This window comes from Chelonia mydas, chromosome 2, assembly GCF_015237465.2.
Source record: "Chelonia mydas isolate rCheMyd1 chromosome 2, rCheMyd1.pri.v2, whole genome shotgun sequence".
In the NCBI taxonomy this organism is placed as follows: Eukaryota; Metazoa; Chordata; order Testudines; family Cheloniidae; genus Chelonia; species Chelonia mydas.
The window spans coordinates 241,936,828-241,957,282 of record NC_057850.1 but is presented as its reverse complement, the minus strand read 5'-3'; the positions used below and the strand labels follow the sequence as shown (position 1 = coordinate 241,957,282).

At 43.1% G+C, this 20,455-nt stretch overlaps 1 protein-coding gene and 1 long non-coding RNA gene across 3 annotated transcripts in view; both read right to left on the bottom strand.

The window, feature by feature from the left end:
- The window catches only part of PTPRN2 (protein tyrosine phosphatase receptor type N2), a 989,298-nt gene that overhangs the window by 256,998 nt on the left and 711,845 nt on the right, over nt 1-20,455 (bottom strand). The window lies entirely within an intron of this gene.
- On the bottom strand, nt 6,077-18,491 carry LOC122464771. Its single transcript, XR_006289121.1, has 3 exons — nt 18,327-18,491; nt 13,409-13,412; nt 6,077-6,089 (listed from the first exon to the last, which is right to left on the bottom strand). It is a non-coding gene; the product is annotated as an uncharacterized LOC122464771 (long non-coding RNA).

Sequence of the window (20,455 nt, the reverse complement as noted above, 5' to 3'; positions counted from 1 at the left end):
CAAACTGCCTTCCACCTTCAGATTCTCAACCAGTTCCTCCCTGTTTGTCAGAATCAAATCTAGCCTCTTCCCTAGTCACTTTCTCCACCTCCTGTAATAAAAAGTTGTCTCCAATTCATTCCAGGTACTTGCTGGATGATTTTTGTCCTGCTATATTATGTTACCCTTAATTGTTAATTAAACACATGGTTCTTTGCTATCATATGCAAAACATTAGAGCTGGATGGGAAAGGGTTTCCCCATCCTGCAAAAATTTTAGAGATTTAAATTTTTTTCCCTGTCCCATGTCTGAATGAAAAGTCAGAATCTCAAAATCTTTTGAAAACCAAATTTTTTTAAAAAAAATAGCAGTGGTCAATAGAAGTGTTTTGTTTCAATAATTTGGAAACAATTTGTTTGAAATGGATTAAAATCTTGCTAACTGAAAAGTCTCAAAATGTAATTGCAAATAGGGAATCATTGAGTGGGTGTGTTTCTAGTGGGGTCCTGCAGGGGTGGGTCCTTGGCCCTATGTTATTTAACATTTTTTATCAATGACCTGGAAGAAAACATAAAATCATCACCGATAAAGTTTAGCAGATGACACAAAAATCAGGGGAATGAAAAATAATGAAGAGGACAGGTCACTGATACTGAGCGATCTGGATTTCTTGGTCAACTGTGTGCAAGCAAACAATATGCATTTTAATACAGCTAAATGTATACATCTAGGAACAAAGAACAAAAGCCATACTTACAGGATGGTGAACTCTACCCTGGGAAGCAGTAACTCTAATAGAAATTTGGGGGTCATGGTGGATAATCAGCTAAACCTAAGCTCCCAGTGTGACACTGGGGCCAAAAGGGCTAATGTGATTCTGGGATGCATAAACAGGGGAATCTCAAGTAGAAGTAGTGCTTACTATTTCCTCTGTATTTGGCACTGATATGACCACTGCTGAAATGCTGTGTCCAGTTCTGGTATCCACAATTCCAGGAGGATATTAATAAATTAAAGGGGGTTCAGAGAAGGGCCACAAGAATCATTCAAAGATTAGAAATCATGCCTTATAATAGTGATTGACTTATGGAGCTCAACCTGTTTAACTTAACAAAGAGAAGGTTAAGAGGTGACTTTGTTGCAGTCTATAAGTACCAACATGGGGAACAAATATTTGTTAATGGGTTCTTCAATCTAGCAGACAAAGGCATAACACAATCTAAAGAAGCTGAAGTTGGACAAATTCAGACAGGAAATAAGGTGTACATTTTTAACAGTGAAGGGTAATTAACCATTGGAACAATTTACCAAGAGTTGTGGTGGAGTCTCCATCATGGGCAATTTTAAAATAAAGATTGGATGTTTTCTAAACGATCTGTTCTAGGAATTATTTTGGGGGAGTTCCATGGCTTGTGTTATGCAAGAGGTCAGACTACAGAATCCCAGTGGTCCCTTCTGTCCTTGGAATCTATGAACTCTGAAGATTTTTCAGTCATACTGTCTATCTTTCCTATAAGTATGTGAGCATGTGCATTATAAAGAGAGCATTCCTTGAAATCAGGGTATTGTTCCTGACAGCTGCCCTTTTACTGCTTTAAATGCTAAAAAAAGTACAACTAAGCTAGAAAGCCTTCAAATAAGGGCACACTGTCAATCCCAGTTAGGTTAGATTCTGATACCCTTCCTCATGCAAAGTAGCACCTTACTCTGTATGAAGCTCCATTAAAGTCCATTTAAAATGTGTACAGTTATCTGAATGGTAGAGGAGATTTACTGAAACACAGAACAACGGATTTCCTCTCTCAGAAGACATTTCCAGATGATGGGTAACTGGAGTTTTGGATAATTGGGGTTTGCATATGGGGAGTTACTTGAATTTCAGGATTTTTAATCTTATTACTTCTTTTTCTTATTAATTGCAGCATTAGTGCTTGTGAAAGTAAGACACTGAGAGTTTTAACATACCAAGGGCAAGTGATGGGCAAGCTTCTTCAAGCAGCTCTGCCACCACAGCTCCAAGCTGACCTCCTCCGGGCCACTTTAGTCCCACTGGATGGACAATACCAGTTGGGGCCAAAAAATGTTTTGGGAATTAGGATGAGGCCATTTTGATTTGTGGCTGAAGTCAGTATTAGGACTCAGAGCTAGTGCAGCGATCACTGCTCCACCAAGCCCCTGTCAATTCTGGGTCTGAGGAAGAAGGGGCTCAGCAGGTGGTCACTGAAGGTGTAAGGGCGAGGAAGAAGAGAAGAGCAGCAAGTCCTATAGGAAAAGGGGAAGAGTCAATGGAGACTACACCAAATATGAGCCCCAGGATACAGGTTGGGTTGAAGAGGATTACAAGGGAGAATAGGAATAGAAAGAACTTGCAGCCAGAGGGAACAGGGGATAGACTGGAGAATAGCACAGTCACCAGGAAAAAGCAGGTCTATGTGATCGGGGACTCTTTACTGAGAAGAATAGACAGGCCTGTAACCAGAGCTGATCCAGAGAACAGAAGGGTATGCTGTCTTCTAGGTGCTAAGATACAGGATGTAGACCTGAGGTTGAAAAGGATCCTAAAGGGAGCGGGAAAGAATCCCCTAATTATCCTTCATGTGGGAACAAATGATACCGGTAGATTCTCGCTGGAACGTATCAAGGAAGACTATGCTAGGCTGGGGAAGACGCTTAAGGAAATTGAGGCTCAGGTGATCTTTAGTGGGATTCTGCCTGTTCCTAGAGAAGGGCAACAAAGGTGTGACAAGATTATGACTGTCAATAGATGGATTAAGCAGTGGTGCTATAAGGAGGGCTTTGGGATGTATGGCCACTGGGAGGCGTTCATGGACAGAGGACAGTTCTCTCGAGACGGACTTCATCTGAGTAGGGAAGGAAATAGACTTCTAGGATGGAGGCTGGCACAATTGATTAAGAGAGCTTTAAACTAGGAATCTGGGGGAGATGGTTGGGAGATGTCCAGCTAATCTCCATGCCGGATTTTAGCATAGAAACAAAGAAAACAAAGTAAGAAAGGATACAGCTGTGGATAGGAGAATGGATATAAGGAGGAAGAGCAGTGTGGATACCAGTCTAATAGGTTATACTGGCTGTAGAATGACTGTGCCTAATCGGGTACAGAATGTGAGCGAGGCCAAACAGCAAAAATTAAGATGTTTGTACACCAATGCGAGGAGCCTGGGTAACAAAATGGAGGAACTAGAGCTACTGGTGCAGGAAGTGAAACCAGGTATTATAGGGATAACAAAAACATGGTGGAACAGTAGTCACGACTGGACTACAGGTATTGAAGGGTATATGCTGTTTAGGAAAGACAGAAATAAAGGTAAAGGTGGTGGAGTAGGATTGTATATCAATGATGAGGTAGAATGTAAAGAAATAAGAAGCAATGGAATTGATAAGACAGAGTCCATCTGGGCAAAAATGACATTGGGGAAGAAAACTACTAGAGCCTCCCCTGGGATAGTGCTTGGGGTGTGCTATAGACCGCTGGGATCTAATTTGGATATGGATAGACTCCTCTTTAATGTTTTTAATGAAGTAAATATTAATGGAAACTGCGTGATCATGGGAGACTTTAACTTCCCAGATATAGACTGGAGGACGAGTGCTAGTAATAATAATAGGGCTCAGATTTTCCTAGATGCGATAGGTGATGGATTCCTTCATCAAATAGTTGCTGAACCGATGAGAGGGGAAGCCATTTTAGATTTGGTTTTGGTGAGTAGTGAGGACCTCATAGAAGAAATGGTTGTAGGGGACAACCTTGGCTAGAGTGATCATGAGCTAATTCAGTTCAAACTGAATGGAAGGATAAACAAAAATAAATCTGTGACTAGGGGTTTTGATTTCAAAAGGGCTGACTTTCAAAAATGAAGGAAATTAGTTAGGGAAGTGGATTGGACTGAAGAATTTATGGATCTAAAGGCAGAGGAGGCCTGGGATTACTTTAAGTCAAAGCTGCAGAAGCTATCGGAAGCCTGCATCCCAAGAAAGGGGAAAAAATTCATAGTCAGGAGTTGTAGACCAAGCTGGATGAGCAAGCATCTCAGAGAATTGATTAAGAAAAAGCAGAAAGCATACAAGGAGTGGAAGATCGGAGGAATCAGCAAGGAAAGCTATCTTATTGAGGTCAGAACATGTAGGGATAAAGTGAGACAGGCTAAAAGTCAAGTAGCGTTGGACCTTGCAAAGGGAATTGAAACCAATAGTAAAAGGTTCTATAGCCATATAAAGAAGAAGAAAACAAAGAAAGAAGAAGTGGGACCGCTAAACACTGAAGATGGAGTGGAGGTTAAGGATAATCTAGGCATGGCCCAATATCTAAACAAATACTTTGCCTCAGTCTTTAATAAGGCTAATGAGGATCCTAGGGATAATGGTAGCATGACAAATGGGAATGAGGATATGGAGGTAGATATTACTATATCTGAGGTAGAAGCGAAACTCGAACAGCTTAATGGGACTAAATAGTGGGGTCCAGATAATCTTCATCCAAGAATATTAAAGGAATTGGCACATGAAATTGCAAGCCCATTAGCAAGAATTTTTAATGAATCTGTAAACTCAGGGGTTGTACCGTATGATTGGAGAATTGCTAACATAGTTCTTATTTTTAAGAAAGGAAAAAAAAGTGATCCGGGTAACTCCGGGAACAGGTACAGAGAAGGGCTACTAGGATGATCCGAGGAATGGAAAACTTGTCTTATGAAAGGAGACTCAAGGAGCTTGGCTTGTTTAGCCTAACCAAAAGAAGGTTGAGGGGAGATATGATTGCTCTCTATAAATATATCAGAGGGATAAATACCGGAGAGGGAGAGGAAAGTTGGGAAGTTTAGACTTGAAATTAGACGAAGGTTTCTAACCATCAGAGGAATGACGTTTTGGAATAGCCTTGCAAGGGAAGCAGTGGGGGCAAAAGACCTATCTGGCTTTAAGATTAAACTCGATAAGTTTATGGAGGAGATGGTATGATGGAATAATATAATTTTGGCAATTAATTGATCTTTAAATATTCATGGTAAATAGGCCTAATGGCCTGTGATGGGATGTTAGATGGGGTGGGATCTGAGTTACTACAGAGAATTCTTTCCTGGGTATCTGGCTGGTGAACCTTGCCCATATGCTCAGGGTTTAGCTGATCGCCATATATGGGGTCGGGAAGGAATTTTCCTCCAGGGCAGATTGGAAGAGGCCCTGGAGGTTTTTCACCTTCCTCTGTAGCATGGGACACGGATCACTTTCTGGAGGATTCTCTGCACCTTGAAGTCTTTAAACCTTGATAAGAGGACTTCAATAGCTCAGACATAGGTGAGAGGTTTATCGCAGGACTGGGTGGGTGAGATTCTGTGGCCTGCATTGTGCAGGAGGTCAGACTAGATGATCATAATGGTCCCTTCTGACCTTAATACCTATGAATCTATGATGCAGGTTTACAAGAGCTACAATTACAGGAATGTTTAAAACCCAAAAGAGGCCATATAGTATAGCAGGCCTGGTCCCATGCCCCATCAAGTGTGCACACATCAATCCTTTCAGGTACAGGCTCGCAAAATAATGTGGATCATCTTATAGGGAACTACCTTTTAAATTTTCTCTGTTTCTTTGAGAACAGGCCTGCGTGTTTACGATCTGAATTATACTATCTCTAAATACAGAAAAACAATAAAAATTATCTTGCACTACAGCATTTCATTCTTGATTAACAATCAACCGTTATGTTTTAGTGGGCCACATCTTGAGACTGTCACACATTTCCTTCAGTACGCTCCCTTGCTTTTGGAGAAACAACCACCCGATTGACAAGCACATGAAACAAAATTACCCCCCTCGAATCAGAAGAAGGTGTCCTCTCAAGGTCGTACTCAGACAAATGGCATGAGCAGCATATTAAATCTACAGCAATTTACCGGGGCTCTGGATAAACAGAATACTTCAGTTTCCTCCAAAGCTTTAATGCCACCTCCTCCTCCACCTCAAGTATCAAATTCAGTGCAAAGTTTCAAGGGGAAAAAGTACACACAAAGGTTATTATGAAACAAAAATCAAAATTCATTTTCACACAGGATTGAGCCCCTCACAGACAGAAAGACAGACACACACACACACACTAGACAAAGAAACATGAAGGGACACTGATATCCCACTAATTCCATTGCTAGAAGAAACAGGACTTCAATCAATCTTGAAATTAATTTTGCATTTAAAAATGTAACAGCCTTTGCACTGAGTACAGTGTCAACTCTTTTATCTTGATTACTTGTTATGTGTCAAACCATTTAGTCTCAGCTCCCATTGTGCAATGATTGAGTTCACGGTAGCAAACATAGTGGTCATAAATGCAATGAATGCACTATCTTCGCTCTAAATATTTGTTTCACAGAATCTGAATAATCACATGCAAATTGTGTTTTTTTCCCCCTCAATGACTTTAATTTAGTTCTCTTTAATTGGTTGCCTGTAAATGTGAACCATCCTTTTCTCTGTAGTAAGAAGAGCCTGTAGAGGAAATAGAAGGTACTAGTAATGGCTCATCTGCCTGTAAGTACATTCTTAGTTGAATGCCAAAAGTGTCCGTTACCAAAATCCTCTTCCTCGCCCATGTATCATCTCCCTTTTGTCCAAATTGATTCACAGAGCTAGATAATGCCCAGCTCTGTGAAGGTGTGCAAGGGAGAGGGCACAAGGAGCCTTTCTCCGGCTCCTCCCTTTTTCACATCCCGGGCAAAAGCCAGGTACAGTCCTTATCCTCTCAATTTGCAAATCAACCACCAATACAGGCACATTTACTCCTGAAAGGGTATCAAGTAAAAACAGAGCCATAGCTCCATCTCTTCTTCACGCTGACGAGCAGAGCTGGACCAGCATCGGAGGAAGCACGCATTGCACACTGTTTAAGGAGGTAGGAAAGGCCACTACTGGGGCCATGTCTACACTACAAACTTCTACTGGCATAGCTGTGTCAATCAGGGGAGTGCAGAGGTGTGCTCCCTGAGTCACACAACTGTGCTGGCAAAACCCCCAGTATAGAGACAGTTATACTGGGAAAACTACACACTGGCTGGTAGAAACTGCATCCACACTAGGACTGATTTGCTGGTACAGTACACTGGTACAGCACCTAGTGTAGACACAGCTTACAAAAGACTAAGGGCTAGATTAATGGAGAAACTTAGGGTGGTGATGTAGAACATCACCACACCTCACTTTTAGGCACCTAGCACATCACTGAAATTCACATAGCTTGAGTCTGGCGTCTAGGCTCCCTATACAATAGAGGGAAGGAGACTGGTGCTAAGCATGGGATTCACAAAAGCCAATGTGCTAGGTGGCTCCTTGCCAAAGTTAGCCAATGAGAGCTGCTACCTTAAGGGGTGTGCGCTAAGCCCCACCACAGTCTCAGGACTCCCCTGGCTGTTTTTTGTCAGATTGTCTCTAGAGGCCCAATTCGGTCAGCGAGCTCTGAGCACGCTTACCAGATCAGGGCCCACGGGCTAGTGAGAATACCACCTATCTTTCCCCAATTTGTGAATCGCTCTGGGGTGTAAGCGTCCAGAGACCTGGTGTGGGGCAGCAGCGTGCATGCTCAGAGACACAGTTGCCTAGGGAGCTTTTACTGCAAAAAGTTTAGGCACCTACAAGGCTCGGGGGCAGCTGAGCAGGGACTCTGTGATTCCCAGTGGGGCCTAATTCTGAGTTTTAGGTGCCTGACTTGGCTGTTAGGTGCCTAAGTCATTTTGTGAACTAGCCCTTAGTGCCTCTGACATCTGTTGCAGGATTGCACCCCTCCCCACTCCAATGCAGGCAGTGGTAGGAAGGCGAAATGGAACCCATATTCATTCGTAGTTCTGTAGGATACATATCACACATATACAGAGAAAAGGTTAGGACTGAAAAAGGCCAGAGGAACTGACAAGGTCCATCTGCTTTGTGCAGTGAGGTGCTTTGAGAATAGCCAACCATCCTAGTCCCTGCTGATTCATAGATTCATAGATATTTAGGTCAGAAGGGACCATTATGATCATCTAGTCTGACCTCCTGCACAACACAGGCCACAGAATCTCACGCACCCACTCCTGCGAAAAACCTCACACCTATATCTGTGCTATTGAAGTCCTCAAATCGTAGTTTAAAGACTTCAAGGAGCAGAGAATCCTCCAGCAAGTGACCCATGCCCCATGCTACAGAGGAAGGCAAAAAACCTCCAGGGCCTCTTCCAATCTGCCCTGGAGGAAAATTCCTTCCCGACCCCAAATATGGCGATCAGCTAAACCCTGAGCATATGGGCAAGATTCATCAGCCAGATACTACAGAAAATTCTTTCCTGGGTAACTCGGATCCCACCCCATCTAATATCCCATCACAGGCCATTGGGCCTATTTAACATGAATATTTAATTACCAAAACCACGTTATCCCATCACACCATCTCCTCCATAAACTTATCGAGTTTAATCTTAAAGCCAGATAGATCTTTTGCCCTCACTGCTTCCCTTGGAAGGCTGTTCCAAAACTTCACTCCTCTGATGGTTAGAAACCTTTGTCTAATTTCTAGTCTAAATTTCCTGGTGGCCAGTTTATATCCATTTGTTCTTGTGTCCACATTGGTACTGAGCTTAAATAATTCCTCTCCCTCTCCAGTATTTATCCCTCTGATATATTTATAGAGAGCAATCATATCTCCCCTCAACCTTCTTTTAGTTAGGCTAAACAAGTCAAGCTCCTTGAGTCTCCTTTCATAAGACAAGTTTTCCATTCCTTGGATCATCCTAGTAGCCCTTCTCTATACCTGTTCCAGTTTGAATTCATCCTTCTTAAACATGGGAGACCAGAACTGCACCTAGTATTCCAGGTGAGGTCTCACCAGTGCCTTGTATAACGGTACTAAAACCTCCTTATCCCTACTGGAAATACCTCTCCTGATGCATCCCAAGACCGCATTAGCTTTCTTCATGGCCATATCACATTGGCAGCTCATAGTCATCCTATGATCAACCAATACTCCAAGGTTCTTTTCCTCCTCCGTTACTTCTAATTGATGCGTCCCTAGCTTATAATTAAAATTCTTGTTATTAATCCCTAAATGCATGACCTTACACTTCTCACTATTAAATTTCATCCTACTACTATTACTCCAGTTTACAAGGTCATCCAGATCCTCCTGTAGGATATCCCTGTCCTTCTCTAAATTGGCAATACCTCCCAGCTTTGTATCATCCGCAAACTTTATTAGCACACTCCCACTTTTTGTGCCAAGGTCAGTAATAAAAAGATTAAATAAGATTGGTCCCAAAACCGATCCTTGAGGAACTCCACTGGTAACCTCCCTCCAGCCTGACAGTTCACCTTTCAGTAGGACATAGATGTCTGACATAGGTCCACAAAGGGATATCCATTGGGTCCTATGAGTTAATCACTATCTTGGGCTTTCTGTCTGTTTTACTTTCTTAAAATATTTCAACTTAAGACACACAAAAATAAACAGTCTGTAGCTTACTGAGCACATAGTAGATGATTTTCTTTGCAAAAAGCACTTTGTGAAAATGCTTAATATTTCTCCCTTTAATATCTTCCCCCCAAAAGAGATGGGAGCCTCCCTTACAGTTAGAGAAACTCTGTGCTGCAGGATACATTTGAGCAGGGGGTTGGATTAGATGACCTCCTGAGGTCCCTTCCAACCCTCACATTCTATGATTCTATGATGCTACATGCTGTTTATCAAACTGTTGTTTGATAAGAGGCATTCTGCTTCTTCTCTTAAATTAAGTGCTTATTTTGATTTCTTCTCTCCTCCCTCTCAAGATGCTTTCACACAGAAACTGAAGACAGCACTTTAGTCCTGCAATCCCCATGTGAATATTTGAATAAAATAATGAAACTAGGTGAAAAATCCACCACATAGAATTTACAAGCAGTTACAACAGAACAATGGACTACTTCTGTTCTGGTTCAGAATAAGAGATGGTGGGATAACTTGGGAAGGTAGATGGCATACAACCTGTTTTGCAGAGTCCACTTTTAAATAAGTGTGCTGCAGATTATTGGTACTTTATTAACACTCCCTAAACATTTATGCAACAATTCAACTGATATTATATCAATCAATGGAGTGGGAAACCCAAATTGGTGCCTGGACTTGGGATTCAGCTCCCAGGTTTACCATCCTCCAGGGCAGGAGCAATTATTATTGTTCAAGGGTCAGACTGGAAAAATAATAAGTGATAGTGCTCTCTTATCTTTACCCAAAATCCAAGCTCTAACCGCACAGGATACCTAATGACGCACATCTCACAGTAGAGTGTGCAGATTTGCAGATTCTCATAAAATGAACAACATTCACTTTTCATGATCATCCTTAGGCTTCACAGTTAACACTCTGATGAGATGAACAGGACCAGTTTACAGAAAGAGATTCTTTAAGGTGTCTCAAACATCACTTCATGAGTTGGCATCCAGTTCACATTTGGAAAGTTTTTTTTTAACTTTGCAGCACACAGATTTGTGATATAATCATTGTTCGTTACATAATTTTTATGAAAGAAAGCCTTAACTTCTGTAACACAGGGTGAGAGCTACCAGACAATAGTACTGGCTATCTGATTCACAGTGAGCCATCCAATCTGACCCTGAATTTGCAATTGGAGAGACTTAGACTTTAAGGTCAGAAGGGACCATTATGATCATCTAGTCTGACCTCCTGCACAACGCAGGCCACAGAATCTCACCCACCCACTCCTGTAACAAACCCCTCACCTATGTCTGAGCTATTGAAGTCCTCAAATAGTGGTTTAAAGACTTCAAGGTGCAGAGAATCCTCCAGCAAGAGACCCATGTCCCACGCTGCAGAGGAAGGCGAAACCCACCCTGGGCCTCTTCCAATCTGCCCTGGAGGAAAATTCCTTCCCGACCCCATATATGGCGATCAGCTAAACCCTGAGCAGGTGGGCAAGATTCACCAGCCAGATACCCAGGAAAGAATTCTCTGTAGTAACTCAGATCCCACCCCATCTAACATCCCATCACAGGCCATTGGGCATATCTACCACTAATAGTTGAAGATCAATTAATTGCCAAAATTATGTTACCCCATCAGATCATCCCTTCCATAAACTTATCAAGCTTAGTCTTGATACCAGATATGTCTTTTGTCCCCACTGCTTCCCCGAAAGGCTGTTCCAGAACTTCACTCCTCTGATGGTTAGAACCTTTTGTCTACTTTCAAGTCTAAACTTCCTAACGGCCAGTTTATATCCATTTGTTCTTGTGTCCACAAGAGCGAAAAGTGGGAAAAAATTATCAATGGAAGAACTAGTTCAGAGAAAAGACGAGTTGACACCAAATCAAACAATTGTTAATACAGTAACTCCTCGCATAACATTGTAGTTATATTCTTGAAAAATGCAACTTTAAGCTAAACGATGTTAAGCGACTCCAATTTCCCCATAAGAATTAATGTGAATACGGGGTGGTGGGTGAGGTTCCAGGGAAATTTTTTTTGCCAGACAGAAGACATGATATACATATACAGTATAAGTTTTAAACAAGTTTAAACAATGTAATATGGGTATAAGTTTTAAACAATTTTAAACAAACAATTTAATACTGTACTCAGCAACGATGACTGTGAAGCTTGGTTAAGGTGGTGGAGTCAGAGGGTGAAAGAGGGTGGATCGTCTGGCTACTCCTCTTGCTGTTCTTTCCAAAGTGATGGAGGATGCTCAACCCCCGGCTCTGACCCAGGCCCGCCCCCACTCCACCCCTTCCCCCAAGGACCCATCCCCACCCTGCCTCTTCCCACCCCACCCCTGCCCGCCTCTTCCAGCCCCTGCTCCACTCTGTCCTGCCTCTTCCCACCCCTGCTCCACCCCTCCCACCGAGCGCGCCGTGTCCTTGCTTCTGCCCCCTCCCGCCCAGTCTCCTGAACGCCATGAAACAGCTGATTGCTGAGGGCGGGAGGTGTGGGGAGGGTGGGAAAGCTGCTGATCCACAGGGCCATAGCGGGTGGGAGGCACTGGGGAGGGGGTGGAGGGGAGCAGACCGGGGGGCTGCTGGCCCACTAAGCCCCCACAGCCAAATGTTATAACCAAACATTGCGCAACATTAAATATGTTCTCTAATAGATCAGCAATGTAACAACGAAACAACATTAACCGGGATGACGGTAAGTGAGGAGTTACTATATTTAATTGTTAATATTTGTAATTCATAATTTATAAACATATTTTTCTGTGTTTCTCAGTTAGAGGAGTACAAATACTAAAACTGCAAGAGCAAGTCTGTTGCCAGATATAAGAAACTCACACAATACTTTAAAAAATATATAACGTAGGCCTGCTTTCCTACTTGCATTGCATCAGAAATAAGGACCTGATCCAGAGTTCATTAACCTCAATGAAAAGAATCATTGGCCCTTGGATCAGGCCTGAATTCCACTGAAGATACAATGGTGTCAAACTGGTGTCAGGGAAAGAGAACCAAAAAGCCCTTTGCAATTTCACTTACAATGGCGGGCACAAAGATATGCTATTGTCCACGCGATCATGGCATATTTAAAAACATAATGGCCTAAATTCATAGTTGGCACAAATTCAGGGATGAATTGGGTCCATTTCTTCTAAAATGCTCACTATTTATAACTTAGTGACTGATTAAACATAAATCAGTTCTCTGAACCAATCTTTAAGCTATAATTTTTAAATGGGAAAATGGATAAAGCTTGTTCAGGGCAACAGCTTTCAGTGTTTATTTTCCCCATTTTCCACCTCACTTATAATATCTGTGATTAGGGACAAAAGAATCCTGCACTTTTTCAGTATCTTCCTCCTTTTCCTCATTTGGCTCAGGGACATCCTTCAGGGCACATTTAGACAATGTCTGCTTTATAAGAAGTCTTTGGTTGGTGACAATGGTTCCAGCAGCATTAAAAGTGTGCCTGGAATGTACATTCTGGATTGGGCAGCTGAGATAGTACACAGAAAATGCATTCAGCTTTACCCCTCTCTTGATCGGACCATGACGTAAGGGCTCATTATATGGCACAAGATAACTCTAATGGTGAGAAAAACCTCAAAAGATTCAGTCTCTTACAAACATGTTTTTTACATCATTATAGCGACAAAAAGACTTTCAAACTTCTTTTCAAAGTCCCTAATCACAATGAACTATATAAGCCAGGGTAAAAAAAAAGGATATTTTACTGGATTGAGTCAAAGATGTTTTGGAATGTGTTATCGACATGAGAAACTTATACAGTAATTGTCAGCTATCTGTACCATCAGCATGGATGGCACCTAGATACTAACATGACAAGCACCTTAGAAACACTTTAGCAAGGTAGATGGAAAGCACTTTAACCAGTTTGGTATAATGGTTGAGTAAGAGGTATGTCTCTTAGCCCTAGTCAACACTGGGGGGGATCGATCTAAGTTACGCAACTTCAGCTACGTGAATAATGTAGCTGAAGTCGACATACTTAGACCTACTCACCGCAGTGTCTTCATAGGTGAGTCATAGATTCATAGATATTAAGGTCAGAAGGGACCATTATGATCATCTAGTCCGAAACCCTGCACGACGCAGGCCACAGAATCTCACCTACCCACTCCTGCGAAAAACCTCACACCTATGTCTGAGCTACTGAAGTCCTCAAATCGTGGTTTAAAGACTTTAAGGAGCAGAGAATCCTCCAGAAAGTGACCCATGCCCCATGTTACAGAGGAAGGCGAAAAACCTCCAGGGCCTCTTCCAATCTGCCCTGGAGGAAAATTCCTTCCCGACCCCAGATATGGCGATCAGCTAAACCCTGAGCATATGGGCAAGATTCACCAGCCAGATACCCAGAAAAGAATTTTCTGTAGTAACTCAGATCCCACCCCATCTAACATCCCATCACAGGCCATTGGGCCTATTTACCATGAATATTTAAAGATCAATTAATTGCCAAAATCATGTTATCCCACCATACCATCTCCTCCATAAACTTATCGAGTTTAATCTTAAAGCCAGATAGGTCTTTTGCCCTCACTGCTTTCCTTGGAAGGCTATTCCAAAACTTCACTCCTCTGATGGTTAGAAACCTTTGTCTAATTTCAAGTCTAAACTTCCCAATGACCAGTTTATATCCATTTGTTCTTGTGTCCACATTGGTACTGAGCTTAAATAATTCCTCTCCCTCTCCAGTATTTATCCTTCTGATATATTTATAGAGAGCAATCATATCTCCCCTCAGCCTTCTTTTGGTTGGGCTAAACAAGCCAAGCTCCTTGAGTCTCCTTTCATAAGACAGGTTTTCCATTCCTCGGATCATCCTAGTAGCCCTTCTCTGTACCTGTTCCCGTTTGAATTCATCCTTCTTAAACATGGGAGACCAGAACTGCACCTAGTATTCCAGGTGGGGTCCAACAAGTGCCTTGTATAACGGTACTAAAACCTCCTTATCTCTACTGGAAATACCTCGCCTGATGCATCCCAAGACCGCATTAGCTTTTTTCACGGCCATATCACATAGGCGGCTCATAGTCATCCTGTCATCAACCAATACTCCAAGGTCCTTCTCCTCCTCCGTTACTTCTAATTGATGCATCCCCAGCTTATAACTAAAATTCTTGTTAGTAATCCCTAAATGCATGACCTTACACTTCTCACTATTAAGTTTCATCCTATTACTATTACTCCAGTTACAAGGTCATCCAAATCTTCCTGTATGATATCCCAATCTCTCTCAAAACTGGTAAAACCTCCCAGCTTTGTATCATCAGCAAACTTTATTAGCACACTCCCACTTTTTGTGCCAACGTCAGTAATAAAAAGATTAAATAAGATTGGTCCCAAAACTGATCCCTGAGGAATTCCACTGGTAACCTCCCTCCAGCCTGACAGTTCACCTTTCAGTTGGACCCGCTGTAGTCTCCCTGTTAACCAATTCCATATCCACCTTTCAATTTTCATATTGATCCCCATCTTTTCCAATTAAACTAATAATTCCCCATGTGACACGGTATCAAACGCCTTACTGAAATCTAGGTAAATTAGATCCACAGCGTTTCCTTTGTCTAAAAAATCTGTTACTTTCTCAAAGAAGGAGATCAGGTTGGTTTGGCACGATCTACCTTTTGTAGAACCACGTTGTATTTTGTCCCATTTACCATTGACCTCAATGTCCTTAACTACTTTTTCCTTCAAAATTTTTTCCAAGACCTTGCATACTACAGATGTCAAACTAACAGGCCTGGAGTTACCCGGATCACTTTTTTTTCCTTTCTTAAAAATAGGAACTATGTTAGCAATTCTCCAATCATAGGGTACAACCCCCGAGTTTACAGATTCATTAAAAATTTTTGCTAATTTTGCAATTTCATGTGCCAATTTCTTTAATATTCTTGGATGAAGATTATCTGGGCCCCCCCGATTTAGTCCCATTTAGCTGTTCGAGTTTCGCTTCTACCTCAGATATAGTAATATCTACCTCCATATCCTCATTCCCATTTGTCATGCTACCATTATCCCTAAGATCCTCTTTAGCCTTATTAAAGTCTGAGGCAAAGTATTTGTTTAGGTATTGGGCCATGCCTAGATTATCCTTGACCTCCACTCCATCCTCAGTGTTTAGCGGTCCCACTTCTTCTGTCTTTGTTTTCTTCTTCTTTATATGGCTATAGAACCTTTTACTATTGGTTTTAATTCCCTTTGCAAGGTCCAATGCTACTTGACTTTTAGCCTGTCTCACTTTATCCCTACATGTTCTGACCTCAATAAGATAGCTTTCCTTGCTGATCCCTCCCATCTTCCACTCCCTGTATGCTTTCTGCTTTTTCTTAATCACTTCTCTGAGATGCTTGCTCATCCAGCTTGGTCTACAACTCCTGACTATGAATTTTTTCCCCTTTCTTGGGATGCAAGCTTCCGATAGCTTCTGCAGCTTTGATTTACAGTAATCCCAGGCATCCTCTGCCTTTAGATCCATAAATTCTTCAGTCCAATCCACTTCCCTAACTAATTTCCTTCATTTTTGAAAGTCAGCCCTTTTGAAATCAAAACCCCTAGTCACAGATTTATTTTTGTTTATCCTTCCATTCAGTTTGAACTGAATTAGCTCATGATCACTCTAGCCAAGGTTGTCCCCTACAACCATTTCTTCTATGAGGTCCTCACTACTCACCAAAACCAAATCTAAAATGGCTTCCCCTCTCATCGGTTCAGCAACTATTTGATGAAGGAATCCATCACCTATCGCATCTAGGAAAATCTGAGCCCTATTATTATTACTAGCACTCGTCCTCCAGTCTATATCTGGGAAGTTAAAGTCTCCCATGATCACGCAGTTTCCATTAGTATTTACTTCATTAAAAACAGTAAAGAGGAGTCTATCCATATCCAAATTAGATCCCAGCGGTCTATAGCACACCCCAAGCACTATCCCAGGGGAGGCTCTAGTAGTTTTCTTCCCCAATGTCATTTTTGCCCAGACGGACTCTGTCTTATCAATTCCTCGTTCCTTATTTCTTTATATTCTACCTCATCATTGATATACAATCCTACTCCACCACCTTTACCTTTATTTCTGTCTTTCCTAAACAGCACATACCCTTCAATACCTGTAGTCCAGTCATGACTTCTGTTCCACCATGTTTCTGTTATCCCTATAATATCTGGTTTCAACTGCTGCCGCTTCCCTGTCGACTCCGCCTGCACCTCTTGCAGAGGTGGAGTACAGGAGTCTACGGGAGAGCACTTGGGGGTTGATTTATCGTGTCTAGACTAGACGCAATAAATCGACCCCCGCTGGATCGATCACTGCCTGCTGATCCGGTGGGTAGTGTAGACATACCCCTAATGTCCTTGCAAGATTCAAAGCCTGGAACAGCCCCAATGAAAGAAGTGGGATACTCTCAGGACAAGGGGAAAGGGAAGGAAAATGTAAGATCAGCTAACTACCCATATTAATCAACTAATATAATTATTTACAAGAAAAAGACTAGAGAACTGTCTAGCTACTAGGGACATGGTGAGGACCAGTTCCAATTCGCTCTCTGCAGTGGTGGTGAAGGAACTGAGGTGGTTGGAGGGTGAATATAAGAATGGCTATACAGGGTCAGACCATTGGTCCATCTAGCCCAGTGTCCTGTCTTCCAACAGTGCCCAGTGCCAGACTCTTCAGAGGAAATGAAAAAAACAGGGTAATTTATTAAGTGATCCATCCCCTGTCATCCAATCTCACCTTCTCACAGTCAGAGGTTTAGGGACACCCAGACCATAGTGTTGCATCCCTCACCATCTTGGCTAATAGACATTGATGGACCTGTCCTCCACAAACTTGTCTAATTCTTTTTGGAACCCAGTTATACTTTTGGCCTTCACAACATCCAATGGCAATGACTTACACAGGTTAACAGCACGTTGTATGAAGAAGTACTTCATTTTGTTTGTTTTAAACCTGCTGCCTATTAATTACTTTGGGTGACCCCTGGTTCTCATGTTATGTGAAGGGCTAAATAACACTTCCTTATTCACTTTTTCCACACCAGTCATGATTTTATAGACCCATATCATAACAACCCATAGTCGTCTCTTTTCTAAGATGAACAGTCCAAGACTTTTTAATCTCTCCTCATTTGGAAGCTGTTCCATACCCCTAATAATTTTTCTTGCCCTTCTTTGTACTTCTTCCAATTCTAATATATCTTTTTTGAGATGGGGTGACCAGAACTGGATGCAGTATTCAAGATGTGGATGTACCATATATTTATATAGAGGCAATATGATATTTTATATATTATCTATTGCTTTCCTAATGGTTCCTAACATTGTTAGTTTTTTTTACTGCCACTGCACATTGAGCAGATGTTTTCAGAGAACTATCTACAATGACACCAAATGTCTTTCTTGAAAGATAACAGCTAACTTAGACCCCATCATTTTGCCTGTGCAGTTGGCTTTAGGTTTTCCAATGTGCATTACTTTGCATTTATCCACATTGAATTCACCTGCCATTTTCTAGCCCAGTCACCCCATTTTGTGAGACCCCTTTGTAACTTTTTGCAGTCAGCTTTAGACTTAGCTATCTTTAATAATTTTGTATCATCTGCAAACTTTGCCACCTCACTGTTTCTCCTTTTCCGAGATCATTTAGGAATGTATTGCACAACACTGACCTAAGCACAAATCCTTGGTGGACACTACTATTTACCCCTCTCCACTGTGAAAACTGATCATTTAGTCCTATCTTTTGTTTCCTCTCTTTCAACCAGTTACTGATCCATAAGAAGACCTTCCCTCTTATCCCATGACTGCTTACTTTGCTTAAGAGCCTTAGGGGGGACCTCGTCCAAAGCTTTTTAAAAAACTGGCACTACATTAGCTATCCGCCAGTGATCTGGTACAGAAGCTTATTTAAGTGATAGATTACCTATCATAGTTAGTAGTTCTGCATTTTCATATTGGAGTTCCTTCAGAACCCTTGGGTAAGTACCATCTGGCCCTGGTGACGTATTACTGTTTAATTTATTGATTTGTTCCAAAACTTCCTCTACTGACACCTCAATCTGGGACAATTCCCCAGATCTGTCACCTAAATGAAACGATTCAGGGGTGGGAATCTCCCTCATGTCCTCAGCAGTGAAGACCAATGCAAAGAATTCATCTAGCTTTTCTGCAACAGCCTTGTTTTCCCTGAGTGTTCCTTTATCACCTTGATTGTCCAGTTGCCCCATTGATTGTTTAGCAGACTTCCTGCTCCTGCTGAATGTCAACAAAATGTTGCTGATAGTTTTTGTATCTTTTGCTAGTTGCGTTTCAAATTCTTTTTTGGCCTGTTTATTATACTTTTACAGTTGACTTGCCGGAGTTTATGCTCCTTTCTACTTTCCTCAGTATGGATTGGCCTTCCAATTTTTAAAGGATATCTATGTTTTTTTTTAATTTGGTGTATACCTATAGTGTGAGCCTGTATTACGATATTTTTAAAATGTTTCCATGCAGCTTGCAGGTATTTCATTCTTGTGACTGTTCCTTTTAATTTCTGTTTAACTAACTTCTTCATTTTTGTGTCATTCTCCTTTTTGAAGTTAAATGCTACTGTGTTGGGTTTCTTTGGTATTTGCCCCTCTGCAAGGATGTTAAATTTAATTACATTATGGTCTCTATTATTAGCCATTCAGCTACATTAACTTCTTGGGCCAGATCCTTTTTAATTTTACATGCTAGCAATGTGGTTCTGTTTTGGGTTACGTGGAGCCCAGCCTTCCTGTATAGGCTCCTCCTTTCCCAAAAAGTTCCCCAGTTCTTAATAAATCTAAATCCCTCCTCCAAACATCATCCTCTCATCCACTCATTGAGACCCGGCAGATCTGCCTGTCTAACTGGCCCTGCTCATGGAACTGGAAGTATTTCAGATAATTCTACTGAGGTCCCAGACTTTAATCTCTTACCTAGAAGCCTAAATTTGGCCTCCAGGACCAGGGCCGGTGCAAGGATGTTTCGCGCCCTAGGTGAAACTTCCACCTTGCGCCCCCCCCAACCCCCCGGGAGCCCTGTGGCAGCTTCCCCCCTCCCCCGCCCTGAGGTGCCCCCCTGTGGCAGCTCCCCGCCCCCTCCCTCCCCTCAGCCCGGGGAGCCGTGCAGCAGCTCCCCGCCACCCCCGCAACCCTCCCTCGGCCCGGGGTGCTGTGCAGCAGCTCCCCGCCACCCCCCCAACCCTCCCTCAGCCCGGGGTGCTGTGCGGCAGCTCCCCACCGCCCCCTCCCTCCATCCCCTCGGCCCGGGGAGCCGTGTGGCAGCTCCCCGCCCCAGCTCACCTCTGCTCCGCCTCCTCCCCAAGCATGCCGCTGCCACTCCACTTCTCCCGCCTCCCAGGCTTGCGGCACCAATCAGCTGTTTGGCGCCGCAAGCCTGGGAAGGAGAGAAGCAGAGCAGGGCAGCATGCTCAGAGGAGGAGGCAGAGCAGAGGTGAGCTGGGGCGGGGAGCGGTTTCCCTGCGTGCCACCCCCACCCCCGTTACTTGCTGCAGGCGGCCCTCCCCGTGCCCCCCTGCCCCAGCTCACCTCCACTCCACCACCTCCCCGGAGTGCGCTTTTGGCCGCCCCCAACCACTTGGCGCCCTAGGCAACCACTTAGTTCGCCTAGTGGTTGCACTGGCCCTGTCCAGGACCCCTCCCCTACCTTTCCCTATGTCACTAGTGCCTACATATATCACGACCACTGGCTTCTCCCCAGCACTGCACATAAGTCTGTCAAGATGTCTCAAGAGCATAGGTAGGCAAACTACGGCCTGCGGGCCACACCCAGCCCGAGGGACCATCCTGCCTGGCCCTTGAGCTCCTGGCTGGGGAAGCTAGCCCCAGCCCCTCCCCTGCTGGCCCCCTTCCCCCCGCAGCCACACTGCCGCACAGGCAGCAAGCTCCTGCCGCTCTGAGCAGCATGGTAAAGGGGCAGCAGCGTGTGCATGCGCGTGGTGGTGCAGGGGTTAGGTAGGAGGTACCGG